General features: G+C 42.1%; 1 pseudogene; it reads left to right on the plus strand.

The window, feature by feature from the left end:
• The first annotated feature begins 11,213 nt into the window (after positions 1 to 11,213).
• LOC102772045 lies at positions 11,214 to 11,702 on the plus strand (annotated as a pseudogene).
• Positions 11,703 to 18,933: the final 7,231 nt, after the last annotated feature.

An 18,933-nucleotide genomic window follows, 5' to 3' on the forward strand; every position in this document is an offset into this window, starting at 1 on the left:
GATTGCCTATTCTTTCTATGGAGGATGGAGAGAGTCCACATGACAGATTACCTGTTAGCCACAAAATTCCAGACTGGTTGATTAAGATTATGTTTCTGGGAGAGGTTGAAATAGCAGTTATATCTGGTATTAAATACTAGAGGCCCAGTGCACGAAAATTTGTGCCCTCGGGGGGGGGGGGTCCCTCGGCCCAGCCTGTGCCCTCTCCCAGTCTGGGACCCCTCGGGGAGATAACGCCCTGCTGGCTTAGGCCCGCTCCCCGGGTGGCAGAGGGCAGGCCCCATCCCTAAGTGCAGCCCCTGGTCGTGCTCAGGTTAGGGTCAGTTTGCATATTACCCTTTTACTATATAGGATAGAGGCCTGGTGCACAGGTGGGGGCCAGCTGGTTTGCCCTGAAGAGTGTCCCGGATCAGGGTGGGGGTCCCGCTTGGGTGCCTGGCCAGCCTGGATGAGGGGCTGATGGCTGTTTGCAGCTGGTCACACCCCCTTCAGGGTGGGGATCCCCACTGGGGTGCCTGGCCAGTCTGGGTGAGGGGCTGAGGGCTGTTTTCAGGCTGGTGGGCGAACGAAGCTCCTAGCCTTTTTCTTTTCTTTTTTTTAATTCTGGGATTTATTTACCTTCTATAGCTGTCACTGGAGTTGAGAGCCAGCTCCAACTCTGAGGCACGTCTCCAGCTCTGAGGCCGTGGCTGGCTGAAAGCAGGTATCTGGGTTTGTTTGGCTTCTATAATTGAAACATTGTTGCTTCCGGAGCTCAGAGCTGGGCTGCGGCAGGTGGGGAACCTTGGCTTCCTCCATCACTGGAGCAAGCAAGCCTCATGTTAGCTTCAGCTGCGTGGCTGCCGGCCGCCATCTTTGTTAGCAGTTAATTTGCATATCCTGATTAGCCCATGGGAAGCATAGCGGAGGTATGGTCAATTACCATGTTTGTCTATTATTAGACAGGACTAGAGGCCTAGTGTATGAAATTCATACACTGAAAGGGAGGGCTCCCCTCAGCCCGGCCTGCAGCCTCTCGCAGTCCAGAACCTCTTGGGGGATGTCCAACTGCCGGCTTAAGCCTGCCGGCAGTCAGACATCCCTCTCGCTGTCCAGGACCCCTTGCTGCTTATCGCCTGCCTGCTCGCTGCTCCTTACTGCTCAGCTCGCTGCTCTTAGCACTGCTGCAGAAGTGGGAGAGGCTCCCGCCACCATCGCTGTGCTTGCTAGTCCTGAGCCCAGCTCCTGGCTGAGTGGCACTTTCACTGTGGGAGCCCGCTGACCACCAGGGGGCAGCTCCTGCATTAAGTGTCTGCCCCTTGATAGTCAGTGCGCATCATAGCAACTGATCATTCTGGTTGTTCTGCCGTAATGGTCACTTAGACTTTTATTATATAGATGTGTTTCGTATCTTGAGCCTTAGCACAAGTGATGCCATTTTGGACCTGTGGTTTTCTCTGTAACAGGGCATACATACGAAGATGGGAGCAATTTGTGGCTTTTTGTTTTTTTTTTTCAATCAACCACGGTGTCTGTGGCAGAAGAAATGCTCTCTAGGAGCACTTTGTCCAGAGCCCTACAGGCATAAACTTCCTTCCTCACCCCATGAACAACAGAGTGTTTCTCTTCCTTCTTTCCCACAGTCACTTGCTTTGCCTCTTAAGCAATTGGGTCCCACAGAGACATAGCAATATTCAAACATGATAAAATTCCAATAAAAATAGCTAGTGTTCCATATTATCCACTGATTTATATATTATACTAGAGGCCCAGTGCATGAAATTTGTGCATGGTTAGGTTCCCTAGCAGCTGCTGGCTGCCGGCCAGGGCCTTCCTTCCCCAGCTGCCTGCCACCGCTGATGGCCGGGGCCTCCCTTCACACCCTCCTTGGCCTGGTACCACCCGCTCACCTGCTCCACCATCCGACAGTGGTCCCATTCTCATCAGGGCCCATCAGGGCTGTCAGCACCTCCATTGCCGCCCGCTGCCAGTGCCACGTCACCGACACCCGCCATGTTCCATGCCGTCCTCTGGTGGTCAGTGCATGTCTAACTCCCGGTAGGTTGAACTCCCACCTGTGGGGACAATTTGCATATTAGCCTTTTATTATATAGGATAACACCAGTTGTTTGTTTTTTTTAAATATATTTTATTGAGTTTTTAGAGAGAGGAAAGGAGAGAGATAGAGAGCCAGAAACATCGATGAGAGAGAAACATCGACCAGCTGCCTCCTGTACACTCCCCACTGGGGATGTGCCCGCAACCAAGGTACATGCCCCTGACCGGAATCGAACCTGGGACCCTTCAGTCCGCAGGCCGATGCTCTATCCACTGAGCCAAACTGGTTTCGGCAACACTAGTTGTTTTTATTCTCAGGATCATTCATGCATTCAACAAGTAAAATTTTTAAAAATGTATTTGTTTCTCTGTGAAAGAGATTGTACAGGACAGTTTTACTCAGAGAGCCTGCTTGTGGGCAGTGGCTTTCTGCACAGTAGCAATGCTACAAATTATATTTAGCAAATCAACATGCTATAAGACAGGAGTAAACTAAATTAGAAATATAATGCTTGGCTGGTTGTTTATTGCTTATATTATATATTTTTCACACATCATCGTGTGGATGTTTAAAGGTCAGGAATGCATTTACACTTGAGTTTTCTAAAATAAGAAGGCCATAACCAGGAAATTCAACACTGTACTTTCCTATGCGTGCTCTATTTTCTCTCTGGCCAAGTCCTCAAGTATTCAGAAAACATACAACCTAGCATGTATTCTGGGATACAGGAGTGAGATGGTGTCAAGGAGACTGCAATGTTTTGTTAATGTTGCAAGTTTCTAAGAATAAATAGGCTCTCATTAGTACTGGTGACATTCAATATATTTAAACTTGGAAAGACTTAACCTTGGCTCTTCTTGTTGTTGTATAGGTCTAGAATGTTGTGAAGTAGCTCAGTCAAATGCAGCCCATCTATTCCAATCATAAAGAAAACAAATAAAATCCACCAGGAGTCTGTTTCAAATGCTAACCTCCTCTCATAAGTAGCTCTCCAGGTAATATGTGAATTCACTCTTCTAGCAAAAGCATCCATGAGCTGTATTAGCTGCCCTTACAGGTCATCTGTATGCACCATATGTGTGTGCATGGAGGTAAGTGCATCTTTGTATCTGCATAGGAGTTTGTTTGTTTTTCAGTTGTAAAGTTACATGAAGTTCCAGCCTCTATCTAAACATATCCTCTTTCTGGGTTTAAATACATATGTCAGCCCTAGCTGGTTTGGCTCAGTGGATAGAGTGTCGGCCTGTGGACTGAAGGGTCCCAGGTTCGATTCAGGTCAAGGGAACATGCCTGGGTTGCAGGCTCAGTCCCCAGTAGGGGGCATGTAGGAGGCAGCCAATCAATGATTTTCTCTCATCATTGATGTTTCTATCTCTCTCTCCCTCTTCCTTCCTCTCTGAAATCAATAAAAATGTATTTTTAAAAATAAATACATATGTCATTAACAATACAATACAGGGGTTACTGAACTTTTCCCGTCAAGGGCCAGATAATAAATGTTTTAGGCTTTGCAGGCCATATGGTCTCCCACATCTACTCAATTCTGCCATGATAGTGTGAAAGAGGTCATGGACAATCTGTAAGCACATGGATGTGCTGGGTTCCAATAAATCTTTATTTATGGACACCAAATGCAGTGTGTGCATGTATCTCATTGGATTGAATGTTTCTGTCTGATACAGAGAAAGCTGGATGCCTCCACGTCCAGATAAAAGCTCATCTCATTGTGGATGGATTAAGCAAGTCTAGTGAATCTTTTGATGTTATTTTGCCATCCAATGCCTTGTGATTTTTTTTTTTTTTTGGTAGAAATATTTTGCTGGATTTTTTTTAGTAGCAGCTGTAACTTTTAAAGTGACTGTTTGAATAGTAAGCCTATTTTGATTTTCTTTCCCGTTTTTTTAAGGTGATACGACATCAATCTATTGAGTGGTTAAAGGCCCCCCTGAGGTTCTTTTGAGGTACTGTCGCTAAGGTATTATTTACACCCTCCATCATTCCTGTGTTATATAAATACTTACCACCTAAAAAATAGCTGCATGAATCTATACTTTTCAGTGTAAGCCTTTTCCTTCTTCAGGTTAACCATGAATTCATGTTAGGGACTTACTGGGCACTGGATTTGGTACCAGATATTGTAAAAGGTACAGATATGAGTGGGACATGCCCAATCTCAAAGCGTTTACACTTGACCTGAAGGTGAAGAGCCCAAACAGCAATAACTACTAAATGGAATAGAAGATGCACACTGAGATTTAGATGGAGGGTTTTAGATAATGGAGAAATTACTTACTGCAGGCCTCAGAGCATCAATTTTAGTCTCCTTTGATGTCCATAGTAAAGTACTGGCCGCTATTTTCCACTTAACCTGATAAAATGAGGCAGCCTCTTTCTGCTTTGGGGTCAAACTATGAAGTTTTAAACTATGAAATTAAAAGTAAGCCCTGGCTAGTGTGGTTCAGTTGGTTGAGCATCATCCCATGCACCAAGAGGTCACCAGTTAGATCCCCGGTAAGGGCACATGCCCGGGTTGTGGGCTCAATCCCCAGTATGGGGTGTGCAGGAGGTGGCCAATCCATGGTACTTTCTCATTGATGATCTCTCTCTCTCTCTCTCTCCCTCTTTCTCTCTCTCATCAATAAAAACCTTTTTCCAAATGTTTATTCCAACCCTGGCCAGTGTGGCTCAGTTGGTTAGAGTGTTGTCCCATGAACCAGGAGGTGGTGGGTTCAATCCCTGTTTGGGGAGTGTGTGGGAGGTAACTGATGGATGTTTCTCTCACATCAATGTTTCTCTCACATCAATGTTTCTCTCTCTCTCCCCGTTCCTCTCTCTAAATTCATTTTTAAGAAATTTCAATGTGTATTCCCTACCCCTATCAAATTGACTCAATATCCTTTTTTTAAAAATCTTCACTCAAGGGGTGAGGATATTTTTTCCAATGTTTTTTAGAGAGCAGAAGGGAGGGGGAGGGGTAGAAAGAGAAACATCGATGTGATAGAGACGCATCAATTGATTGCCTCACACTTGCACCCTGACCGAGACTGTGATTGAACCTGCAACCAAGGTACATTCCCTTGACTGGGAATTGAACCAGTGGTCCTTCAGTCCGCAGGCCAATGCTCTAACCATTTGGCAACCAACCAGGGCATGACTCAGTATTCTTGCAGGGGAATAAAAGGCTAAAAAACAAGATGTTATTGGAAACATGGCCAGTTTTCTGTTTTGACTTGATTACTTATCACATAAAAAATTTACTCATTAATTATGAAAAAATAAATCCATTGAATTGAAGAATTAGTGTGACTGATTTGAGGAATGTAAATTGAATTGATTCTTTGGTCGAATCTACTGCTCAGTTCAAACTGGCAGAGTTAGTTAAGTTCAGCCTGGGCACAGATGGCTGCAGGTTAAAGTTATGGTGCAGTTATTAAGGATCCGAGATGAGAGAGGTAATAGGGTTAAGAACTGAATAAGCAGTTAAGATTTGGAAGATCTGAGATGTGGTCAGGGCAAGCAGTGGGGTCAAACCAAAAATCTAAACTGGAGATCCCACAGGAAGACATTCGAAGGACTAAAAGGAAAGATGCAACTTGGCAGAGAATCAAATCAAAGGTGAGGAAAAACCTTGACACAAAGAAGCAAAGGTTTGTCTTCACCTACAACTTTTTACTCTTCTCCAGCGAAACCCTGGACCAAACCTCTGGGCTGTTCCAAGCGTTAATGTTTATGAACACCTGACTTCACCCAGTAAAGAGAAAACTGTAGTTCCCTGAAGTAGAAGCTGAAGAAAATATTCTTTTATGTGGCTTCTTTAAGCCTATCACCAGAAAGTCATTTTTTAAAAAGACAGACACCAAAATTAAATTAGCATTTAATTTAGCAAAGTATGAGCTTTAACTATTTGGATTAAACTCCAGCTAAAGATGGATCCTGAGACACCTGTGAATGACACCGGAGAATATAGTATAAATCAAGAATTTCAAGCTTTTAGTTCTAACTCTACAATTACTTAAATGACCTATAGAGAACTCGAAATAGGTACATTTCTGTCTTTCCAAGCTGGCACTGTTTCTCTTCCTTATAAAGAACTTTATGTGTGAGTCCTCTGATAAAAGGTATTGCTCTGATATGTGCATATGCTGTTGGAACATAGCTCATCACCAGCAGTTCAGCCATGAAGAGTTGTATCTACAGAAGATCACAGTGAAATTGAAAAGAGCAGGAGCTGGCCCATGGAGGGATCTAATGGACCGGCGGCTGTCAGCTCATTGTTTAAACACTTGCTTTTCCTCAATAGTGATTCCCCCCGACCCCTGAAACTGGCTCAAACCAACATCTGACCCTTTTGTGATTATTTATATGGACTGTTGGTTTACTGCAGAGCACTTGAAATTGAAAAGACAAAAGCTTTCTTCCAGTGTTAAAACAAAGCAGCTTCTGACTTGCTCTGAAAATGCACATTGTGGAGATTCTTATCTGGATGAGCCTTTGATTTCCAGCCAAGTTTAGAGGATGGTCTAATAATAAACCAGCAAAGCAGCTTGAGTAGTAAATTTACCTAGAGTTTTTCCGAGAATGTGGAGATAAAATCCAAAAGAGAAATTCTCAAAACAATCCCCAAACCAATAAATTCCACTCCTCCACCTCCCCCATGATGAAAAGGAAAGCACAAAAGAACAAGCCTCTTTGTATTAGTAAGAATGGGTTATTTTATCTCTCTCCCTCTCTCTTTTTTAAATAACACTTATGGGCTGTTTCTGATTATTAAAAAAATACATACTGATTGTAGAAAGTTGGAAATACCCACAATCCCACCGGTCTAAATAACCCATTTTTTTCCTGTAGATATCTCTACTGTTTTTTACTTAATGAAAGTTTTATTGCGCTGTGTGTACAATTCCCAGAGTAAGATATTCCCAAAAAGGTAGTGAAGGTCAGTTGAATCTTCAAGAAACATCAACTGTGAAGTTTAGTTGATGACAACACTTTTCTTTTACAATTTTTCCCATGGTTTTTGCCAAATGTAATACATCTTGCAGGATCAAAAGAGACAGTGACACTTTATCAAAGAGAAAAACAGTCAAGTTTGACACACACAGAATTGGGGTGGAATCAAATGCTGGTCTTAGCCTTTTGACAGGTCTTCTATGTTAATCAGCAAAAAAAAAGTGAGCTTCTCATTTCATTCTATTCTACCCCTAAACCAATTTAACTTCCACTCATCTGGGCCCCAATGATCATGAATGCAAATAGAAGATGTGCTTCAGAAGGAGCTGGCAGAATCCAAATAAAATGTCTATGTCATGTGAGTATGTGTGTATGAGTGCATATGTACCTGTGTATACACACTCATTTGTAATAAGCACCCCAGAGTAAAGGCATTTTAGCTTCCTGAAGGGCAACACCAAGTCATCATGATCTACGTATGATACAAGCTACTATTTACTAAGTACTAACTACGCTCTGTGCTAGCAATTCTGCTTGCATTATTGAATTGAGTCCGATTTTTTCTTGATCACACGATTGAAACTGCAATCTACCCCACCACTCCCTGTCCAGCACTCTTGATTTCCTTTACCCATACTCTACTGTGCACTGCTTTCCATAACATATCACCTTTTAACATACTTTATAATTTACTTATTCATTGTGTTGATGATATTATTATTGTCTGTCTTTCTCCCAATGTTGCCAGTTTTGTTCATTGAGGGAACTCAAGATTCTAGAACAACTTCTGGCACAGAGTGGGGTTCAATCATATTTTTGAATGAACAAATGTATGAATGTATTATTTCATCTTTACCACAACCCCTTGAGATTGACATTATTATCTCCATTTTAGAGAAGAGGAAGCTGCAAAGAGGTTGCAGAATTTGCCCATGGTCACATAGCTGGTAAGTAATACAATTTAGTTTTGAAGTTGGATCTCTCTAGACCCCAAATCCTGTACTTTAAAAAGTAAGCCCCAGACCAGTGTTGTTCCATGAACTGTTTTTTATGGTTGAGATAAGTGAAATTGAGAGTAGGCATTTGAAAACATTTATAACAATTTGACATTGCTGCAACATTCAAGAAAGAGCACACAATGGACTTGGCTCATTGAACAGGACGTGGGCCAGCTTGGATGTTGTCACACTCGCCTGGTGAGTTACATGTGCTAAAAGCTTCACACAAGACATACACAGTAAGACCACATTACAATAAAACGTTGACAAAAGCAGATATTCAGTTTTTCACACATAAAAATTAGTGCTGTGCAGGCTTCTAATAAAGTAGCCTTCAGTTTTCTAAGATTAAAAAGCCATATACAACTGCCAAGGCATTACAGAAAGACACAACAAAGGTATTTGCTTGGAAATGTTGGATGAATTGCTGGCCCCAGTATCTCTTTGCAACAACAGAAGCAGGCTAGTTTATGGAAGACCAACTCATAGAAAATATAAAGCAAGCGAAGTGTTCTCCATTGCAACTTGTTATTATTAGAAGATATTAATATAGCACTTTTTAGCATATGTACAACTTCAATATGTTGGCAATATAATGGAAGGCTTGTTTTTTCAACCTTGTTGCTGAAAATACTGTTATCACTGTGCTGTATAAAACTACGGAGACAAATGTTCTGTATAAAACATTGTCAACAAATGTGGTTTAAAGTTTAAGTTTTATATAAAAGTAATCTGATGGCTCAGCTGCAATTACAAGACAACCTAAGTAGGTACTAAGATTAAGGTGTCCCTGGAATGTAAATTACTGCACTTTCCTGCATTGAGATACTTTTGCTAGGAAAATAATGTCAACTGAACTAAACAGTGTGCTGACTGATGTGCTAAAATCAGAATTACATAACAGCTTATGCATTACATTTCAGATTATTCTCTATATTTTGTGATAACATAGAAGCTGAACATAAACAATGATTATTGCATGCTGTGTATGATGATCATCAAGAGTAAAGTCCTGCCAAGACTGAATGGCAGAATAAACTCAGTGTTTCTGCAGAATAAGAAGCCAGCTTAACACAACTTTTTAAAGATTTGAATTAGCTTGTTCGATTCTTTTGTTATATTTTCAGTATATTTGTTTTTAGCTAAGCCCTGTACTTATCCCATGCAAAGACATAGTACATGTTTTTCAGTGGCCTATAAGATCTAAAAACCAGAGCAAAAATTAGAGTCTTGGAAGAGCAACGTTTTTATAGATTGTTAAGGTATAGTCCATAATTTTGCAATTATCATCGACAGGTAAGATATTAATATTGCACATCTGCAAATAGTTTTCTCTGAATACCTTACAAATTTGATACAATACTTTTTATCATAGTTTGAAAAAATTCACACACATGAAATTCATGAATCTTAATCCTTCTCTTTCATAAAAAGATAATTTAAGAGAATAATTCTTGGATTTTTGGTCAAGATGATGGCATAGGTAAATGAGGTACTCACATCATCCCACAACCATGTCAAAATTACAACTAAACTACAGAACAACCATCATTTGGAACAACCAGAAATCTAGCTGAATAAAAGTCCTACAATTAAGGTTGTAAAGAAGCAGCCACATTGAGACTGGTAGGAGAAGCAAAATGGGCTAGTTCCACAGTTATGTGTGCAAGATAAAAATCAGGAGGGATATCTCGGCTACAGAAGTCCCCCTGAAGAGCCAAGGATCTCAGATCACAACAGAATCCCAAGCCCAAAACTGAGAAGAGTAGTCCCCATAACTTTTGGCTGTAAATATCAGTGGGTATTGAGGCTGAATAAGATGGAGGGCTACTAGAGTCCCAGGCAGTTCCTCTTAAAGTGTCCATGCATGGACTTACTCCGACTGGCTACCTTTGAGTTCAGCACTGAGACAGCAGCTTGAAAGGCACCAGAGACATACAGAGAGGAACTGAGGTGTCTGGCATCAGGACAAAAGCTGGAGGGGAGCTTTCTCCCAAACAAAAGTGCTGGCAGAGGTCATTATTCCTTTGATGAGCCCTTTTCCCGCATAGCCAGTAGACAGGAGCCATATATGAGTCTCCATCAACCTGGCCCACACTGTTTGCCCTGCCCTAGTGATTCCTTGAGACCCCACACCACCAAACTTACAGGCCCACCCAAGCTCTTTCCAGTGCTTTTCCTGTACCAATGGCCTGTCGTGGCTCATGCTTCAGACATTCCTAAAATCTCTCAAACAAGCAGCATGTGGCCTCAGTGTATCCCATACCTCTCACTAAATAGCCCCAGGCCCAGGACCAGCAGCAGCTGGCCATGGTTTGCAGCTTAGCCTCTCCTGGGCACCTCCAAGTCCATCCCAAGTAGCATCCAGCTGTAAACAGTTTGGTAGCTCAAACTGTGTGACCCTGGACAGAACACAGATGGTGGCTGACCTTGGTCTGCACCTTCCAGGAGGCCCTAGAGCCAGCATACCCAGTGGATCACTTCAGACCACGTCAAAATACCACCCTATCACCCAACACACTCAAGAAGCAGACTCAGTGGGCACCATAGCTCCACTGAAGTAAGTCCTGCTCTTGTGGGGTGGGTGCTGGCACAGCTGATCCTCCACAGTGGTCAGTGGTCAAAGCCAGTCCTTGCAGCTGATGGGCCTGGGCGTAAATCCCTCCCGTTAATATGCCAACAACAACTATTTTTACCATAGGTTAATTGAAATAAACAAGAGTTAAGTTCCTACGGCATCTCATCAACGTTATAATGAAATGATGTTGAACAAAGCTATGCTATTCAAGGACTTGCTGTAGTTGGGAATATTAAAGTGAACAAGGCACCACCTGCTCTCAGAGTTTAGTGCAGCAAACAGAAAATAAAAAAGACAATCTACATGTTCTTGTTTTCTATTGACACATAACAAACAACCCCAAACTTAGTGGCATGTAGTGGGTGTCCCGGGGGCGGGGGGGCAAGTTCAAGCTGCCTTTTGGGCATCCCCTCACCTAGAAGCACACAGAGCAATGCTGCTGTCTGCCCTCAGAAGAAATGTATCTTGGGGAAAGGTCTGTTAGAGAGGTAAGGGACCTTTTGAGTAAGGGATTCTTGAGTCCCAGATATCCTGAACAAGACTGGCTACATACATTGTGTGGCCCAATGCAAGGTGAAAAGGCAAATCCCCTTGCTCTGAAAGTAGGGAAAAAAAGCACTGTTAAGGTTACTAAAAAAATAGTCCGGGGCCTGTTTCCCTGGAGCAGCTCCCTATTGCTGGAGAAGAAAAGTGCCCTGGATTCTTTCAGGATTAATTTATTCAAAAAGGAAATAATAGAAAAATAATCAACATGCAAAAGTCTTGTGAAGAAAATGAAGGAAAACCACAGAACATGCCAAAGGCCGAGGAAGACCACCCTTCAGGAGATGTACCACCCTTCAGAAGGAAATCCTCTGCCTTCCAAAGAAGGTGTAAGCCAGGAAGCAGAAGGAAACCTTAGAAGCGGGCTGACTCAACCTGTGCAGGCATTCAAAGAGGACACTCCATTAGGCATTTGGACCCTAAAGAAATGCTAAGAGGAGTAGATGAGATGGAAAGGCTTAGGGAAGAAATAAGAAGAGTAAGAAACAAGTTTGTGATGCTGCATTGGAAGCAAAGACATTCACGCAGACGACCTTATCCTGTGTGCTTTAGGCCTTGAATTCTTTTTTTTATCTGATAGTAAAATCTGGCCCCTGCTTTTACTGGATTTTGTATTTTGACCTATTCTCCAGGTCTATTTTTCAATTGGGAAGTTTCACACAGATCCATAAAAATATGTTCATTTCATATTGTAAAGTAACATAACTTGCAAAGCATATTTACTATCAGCTCACATATGTACAATAAAAATCCCAAATTGTGTGTGTGTATACATACATACATCAAAAAATTTTTTAAAAAGGTTACTAAAATATAAAGTTTACTAGAGGCCCTATGCATGAAGATTCATGCAAGAATGGGCCTTCCTTCCCCTGGCTGCTGGCACTGCCTTCTCTTGGCCCGGAGCCGCCTTTCCACCTTCCCATGCTGCCCAGAGGCCCAGGGCGGCTGGGGCGGTGCAGAATGCCTGCATTGTCACCATGGTGATGATGCAAGCATCCTGCCCTGTCCCCGGCCGCTTGGCACCTGCATATGCAAATTAACCCGCCATCTTTGTTGGGCTACTTTGCATACTCACTCCTGATTGGCTGGTGGGCGTTGCAAAGGTAAAGTTAATTTGCATCTTTCTCTTTTATTAGTGTAGATTTCTTTCTTCCATGGTCTGCCTCAACTTGTCATAGTGCTGTTTATTGACTAATGCCATTCTGAGTAAAGAAAAAAATTTAAAATTTAAATTATTAGCATGAATTTTGCTGTTCATCTTTATAGTGTACAATGCCAGTTTTAAATGGAAACTTAAGAGATTTTAACTCATATGAAGAATCACCAAAATTATACAATTTACATAACAATGGGAAGCCTGCACAAAATTAACTTAATTGTTTTTATTTCACTTCCTGATATGTGCACATTCCAGCAACACTCTCTACTTTCAATGTACTGATGAGTAAGAAAGAACTGAAAGAAACAGGAATCCTGTGTTAGCCTATTTTTCCTTTACCTTCAGTATCTTCATTTTTCAACAAAAGTGGCTAGTTAATGCAGACAAGTAAATGAGTAAGAAAGGATATGATAGGGTTCCTTGCTCATTTGTGCTTTCTTAGAATTACCTTCTTTTTGCACTCAAAGCAAGTTCTAGTTCAAGTAGGAAGCAGTTTGCAACCTCACTTCCTCAATCATAGATATAACAAACATAGCTCGTACTTGTTTTGAGTCTCATTAAACTCCCACACATGTGAGTCCACCAGCAATCTGTGCTCATGGGGCACTGTAACCCTATATGCTAAAGGGGTGGCATGAACAGCAGAGATGTAGCATATAGAAGATATACTGTGTCTCTTCTGCTCACGTGTACCTCCATTGTCACATCAGACTTCATTCACAAAACACAAGTTTAAAGCTAAAATTATTAAGACTTTCAAGACAATAACAACAGAGCCTTAAATAAAGGGTGGATCTTCCTGAGCACAGGGCCCTGTATGACTGCACAGGTGGCATGCCTTTGGCCTAGAAGGGTGGACAAATAGTCTCTTGATGGACACAAGCTCTCAGTGGGATATCTTTGTGCCATGGACTCCTTCCTGACCCTCTGGCAAGGGCTGTAACCAAAAGAGGACCCAAGAAGGACCCTCATTGGGCAGGTCCCAGGCCAGCAACCCTGTTCCTTGGGCCCGGGGCTTATAGGCCAGACAGATGGTGACTTCTACCCCAAAAGAAAAGATGGTGGGAGTGACAGATTTGAGGACCGAAAAGATTTATTGTGTCCTCAACCAACCACATTGTACAGACTCAATACATATTGATGAATAAATGAATACACATAAAGCAAACATGTGGTTATACAATGGAACAGGTGAGGGCATGTGTTTTGATGAAATACCTGACTTCGATGGGGAATGCAGGCCTAAGTTCAAAGTCAACTCTCTCTCCTGTTCATTACAATGCAATTTTGCATATGTTCCAATTGTGTACCACTTATCCTGGGCTATCACACCCACACAAAGAATCACCAAAGTACCATGTTCCATCTTCCTTTTTATATATCATTTTTAAAATTACCCCAGCTAACAAAATACTGAGCTATGTGCTTTCTTGCCTCAATTATGTTTTTCATCATTATATTCCCTCTTCAACCTTGAGACTTACTTTTCTTAAATTGCATTCCCCACATCTGGGATACGAACCATTCTGTTGATACAGCAAATGCATATGATAAGGGAAATGTGCATCTGTTTTAATTCTCTAAAACCCAGACAAGATTTGACCAAACAAATCACTAGGCCATTCAAAATCCCACTTTTTTTTTTCATTGAGTGTATTCACACAGAACTGGCAAGAAGTCAACACTAAAGAAGAAAATGTTGCTCACCTATTTTTTTTTCTTAAAATATTTGGATCCTAATTGTATGCATTTTTTCAGTTTGGTTAAGAAAATGAATCTGCTGAAAATGTCCCACCACCAAAGAAAAATATTCACACATTTACTGAAAGCAAATAACCCACCAACAAACCTTGAACTTCGAGAAGAATGAGACTTTACTTACCACTGCCACCCTCTCTGTTCACTTTCATAGGTCTAATGGGTTGAATATAAATATTGCCTCTAGTTTCCCTTTTTGTTTTGATTAGTGTATCTTAACAGGCTACCTGTATTTGGTCCCCAGAATCTCAACACATGCCTATGAGTACCTAACCTTTATAGAGAAAAAAATAATGTTTTCCTACTACACTTTGAAACCTTCAGAAATTCTCATTTCACTTTCATGAATGAATCTCAACCCTGGGCTTTTTTACTTCAAAAAGGAGGATCTTGGTTGGAAGTCCTAACTCCTGTCTAGTATGTAATTTCCATTACCTTCAACAATTTTAAAGCTATCTAATCAATAGAGATAATCCCAGATTTTAAAAGTCTATGCTAATTGTTCTGATTCCTTTTATTCACTAAATCCTCCTTTATTTCACCCTTCCTTAAAAGAGAATGGTACTTTTTTTCTTTAGGAATCAATAAACTCTCCCAGAGCCATTGAAGCTTCCAGAAAAGGCAGACAGATAAAAATTTTTATTTTATCTTAACTTCTTTCCATATTCATTGATCCCAAATGCTCAAAGACACAAAAACAAGACTGTAGCTTTTAAAAAATTACAGCCACCAGAACTCGAAGTCAGTTAGCCACCTCTAGTGTAAATGGTTGGCCTGTTTTTGATGCATAGGAAGTGCTACATCATATGTTGATTGTTTGATTGATGTTGAAAAGGCAAGTGCCTGAGGGTAAATGTGAATTTTTTCTTATCATTGTATCCTTTACAACTGTATGAAATACATAATTTTCTATAAATCACTCTCAAAATGGGTTGTATCATTTTCATGTTTCTGAGAAAGGCAATTTGGACCAGTTCTCTAGCAATTTGAAATGGAAATTTGACTGATGACAAGGCAGTACAACAGCAAATAGCCTTCACAAACATTTAGTGAGAAGTAGCTATGGGCCAGCCACCTTACCAGCTACCAGACATAGAAGGACACCCAAAATTGAGTCCTTGATTTCTGAAAGTTCACAGTGAAGTGGGAAAATAGTAGTAGAAATAATCATCATGAAATGAGCAGAGTTGTAATACAGGTAGTATGTGCAGAGTAATACAGTGACACAGAGGCCCAGTAACAATGGGTGGGGATTCAGTAGAGTGGTTAAGATCATATTTAAATTTCAGATCTGTGATTCACTGTCTCGCCTTGCAAGTTATTTGCCTCTCTGTGTCTCAGTTTCCTCCTATGTAATAGTTATAATGATAATACCTATCTCATAAGGTTATTGTGAAGAGTGAGTAACTCAGAACAGTGTCTGGAACATATCACTCAACAAACATTAGTCATTGTTAGTACTATCAGATTATACATAAAAGGGAGTCTGAGATTTAACCTACAACAGTAGATGGAGAAGTACAGTCTTCATGTAACAAACATGTGTGGGAAATCCCACTCTGTGGTTGGAGAACAGACTAAAAGGATGGAAATCTACACTAATAAAAAACAAAGATGCTAACCATGGGAAGGGAGGTCCCAGCCAGTGGCAACAGCAGGCAGCTGGGGGAAGGGAGGTCCCGGCTGGCAGCTGGCAACCAGCAGCTGCTAGGGACCCTACCCATGCATGAAACAAAGATGGCGATTAATTTGCATACACAGGCACCCGGTGAAGACTGAAGACAGTGTAGAAGGGAGCCAAGTGGCAGAGAAGGGGATGGATCGGAGGTGGAGAGATGGGAGTGGAGCTGAGGCAGCGGACATGGGAGGGAGCAAACTGGCAGAGAAGGGAGAGGAGCGAGGCAGTGAACACGGGAGGGAGGTGAAGCAGAGAACATGGGAAGGAGCCAAGGCAGTGGGAAGGGAGGGAGCCAAGGCAGCAGGGAAGGGAGGGAGCCGAGGTGGCAGACACAGGACGGAGCTGAGGTGGCAGGGAAGGGAAGGAGCCAAGGTGGCAGGGAAGGGAGGGAGACGAGGTGGCGGGGAAGGGGGGGAGCTGAGGTGGCGGACACAGGAGGGAGCTGAGGTGGCAAGGAAGGGAAGGAGCCAAGGTGGCGGGGAAGGGAGGGAGCTGAAGTGGCAGGGAAGGGAGGGAGCCAAGGTGGCGGGGAAGGGAGGGAGCTAAGCAGTGGGGAAGGAAGGGAGCCGAGGCAGCAGAGATGGGAGGGAGTGAAGCCTGCCTCCAACTTCACTCCCTTCTCTGCTTCTCTCTGGCCTCAGGAAGCCCTGTTCTTGCAGGAATAGGCCCAAGGAAGCCCTATTCTTGCAGGAATCTTCCTGCAACGGGCCTCTAGTCCTATATAATAATAGCCTAATATGCAAATTGTCCCCTCGACCAGGAGTTCGACCAGGGGGAGGGGCTGGCTGGCCAACCGCCCAGGGCCCCTCCCACCAGCAGGCCCAATCGGCAAGGACCAGCTGGACCCCCCCCAGCTGCTAGGGACCCTACCCATGCATGAATTTCATGTACTGGGCCTCTAGTGTGATAATAACACACACTGCTCTGGAATGTGACATATGTGAATCTTAGTTCTGCTACACACTCACTAGCTAGTTATCCTGGCATGAAAACAGTAGATGCTCAATACACGAGAACAAGAATTACTCTAGGTGTGTGGGCGAAAATGGCTTGGGATTGGCACTAAAAGTCTCAGAGAGTATACATTGCAGAGAGCTTGTATATTCAATGTACTACTACTCAACCATTGCTGTGTAACAAATACTCCCACCCCCACCCCAAATGTTAGTGGCTTACCACAGCATTTATTTCTAACCCATAGGTGACTCAACTGAGGTTTGACTTATTTTGGTTGATTTTTGCTGGGCCTGCTTGGCTTCACCTTGGCTTGGCTCCAGGCTGCAGATCAAGTTCTGCTCCACATATCTCTCATCCTCAGAACTGTGGCTATCTTTACGGAGTATACATTTCCAGGCATGCATTTATCTTGACAATAGCTGAAGCCAAAGAGAAGGATCCAAACTATATAAGTGCATTTAAAATCTGCTCACATCGCATCAGCCAAAATTCCATTGATCAATGTAAGTTGTACAAGATGGGGAAATATACCATGTTCACATTACAAGAATTGCAAAGTCATATGGCAAAGTCTATTGATGTATAAGTCCATTATAAGGATCGTGAAGAATTACAAATAATAATCCAATGTACACGTTTGGGAGTTTTTATTCATTCTATAGATTAAAAAGATCCACGAAAGACATTATATTAAGAAAATGACATCGTTGGACTGATTTAAATTTTGGAAAGTGCATCCTGGAGGCTATGTGAAAGATGAACATGGTGGGGAAGGACCAGTGCTTCTAGTCCATGGACCAGACAAGACATGGTTAGGATATAGAATTGCATGAAGAGGATAAATGTGAAAAAAAGTTGATGAGTTAGGTTTGGCAAGACTTGGTGACTAACTGGATGTGGCATGAGTGGGAGAGGGCAAGGTTGGTAAGAGAAAATATGTGGAGGTAACTCAGAAATTCCAAGGTTAAACAATTTGGGTGATGGTAACAGTATATCCTGAAATAAGGAGGGTTGTAGGAAGAGATCTTTTCTGAGGAATAGGACATAGGAAATTAATGAATCTAATCTTGAATAGTGTAGTGGCTTTGTAATGTGTCAACTTGCCTAGGCTAATCTCTATTTCCCAGAATTTCTTTCTCTAAATATTTCTGATTAGGGTTGATAACATTTTTTGTCAAATGCAGGTGGTTTTGTTATGCTTGGAAGGTCAGTTCAGGGGCACCCCGGGTGATGTTACAGTTTGTGCACATTGTCATTTATGTGTTGTCTCACCTGCTTGGTGGAGGTCAACAGCTGGGCCCGCAGCTGCTCCACCTTCCATCTTATCTGCCTTCTGTTTCTCTGACTCCTGGGTCACGTACATGATTAGCTCCATAACGGAGAATGTCAGCTCCTGCTGTAGGACACCCACATCATCAAAGTTGTAATCTTAGTCCATGAGCAACTGACAAGGGCTCTAGTCCTTTCTCACGAGTTCCTATTTGTTCTTTATCCACCCCATTTTACAGCTATCTTCCCTTACCAATTGCCTGTGCTGCTGACTTTAAGCTAGAGAATCCAATGTAAAGATTATAGCCTTACAGACATGGTTTACCAACTTCTACAAGTGCAAAATGTCACATCACAACAGCAATGAGAAAACCTAGCACAAAATCTTTGTTTCTAAATACCATTTCCCACTGAAAGGAATCAAGGATCCTTGCATAAATGGCTGATTCCAGAGCCAGGATATAAAAATTATAAGATGAGCCAAAAACATTATTGTGTGTGTTTCAGAAAGTAAGAAAGTGTGCAGAAATTTATGATGTACATAAAAAATACACAGGAGTTTCCTGGCTGGTGTGTCTCAGCAGTTGAGCATTGACTCATGAACTAGGTTTTAGGCTGGATCCCCAGTGAGGGGCTTTCAGGAGGCAGCCCATCAATGATTCTCATCATTGATGTTTCTTTCTCTCCCTCTCCCTTCCTCTCTCTGAAATCCATAAAAGATATATATGTATTTTAAAAATGACACAGAAGTCACCTTGAAGAGGATTCCATTGGCCACATCTGAGAAAATTTAACATCAAAATATATCATATAGTGCCCTAGCTGCTTTGGCTCAGTGGATAGAGTATCGGTCTGCAGACTGAAGGATCCTGAGTTTGATTTCAGTCAAGGGCACATACCTCGGTTGCAGGCTCCTGGCCCTGGAAAAAATATCCTCAGGTGAGGATAAATATATATATGTGTGTGTGTGTGTGTGTGTGTGTGTGTGTTTGTATATTGTAT

The sequence above is a fragment of the Myotis davidii genome, unplaced genomic scaffold, assembly GCF_000327345.1.
Source record: "Myotis davidii unplaced genomic scaffold, ASM32734v1 scaffold1246, whole genome shotgun sequence".
Lineage (NCBI taxonomy): Eukaryota > Metazoa > Chordata > Mammalia > Chiroptera > Vespertilionidae > Myotis > Myotis davidii.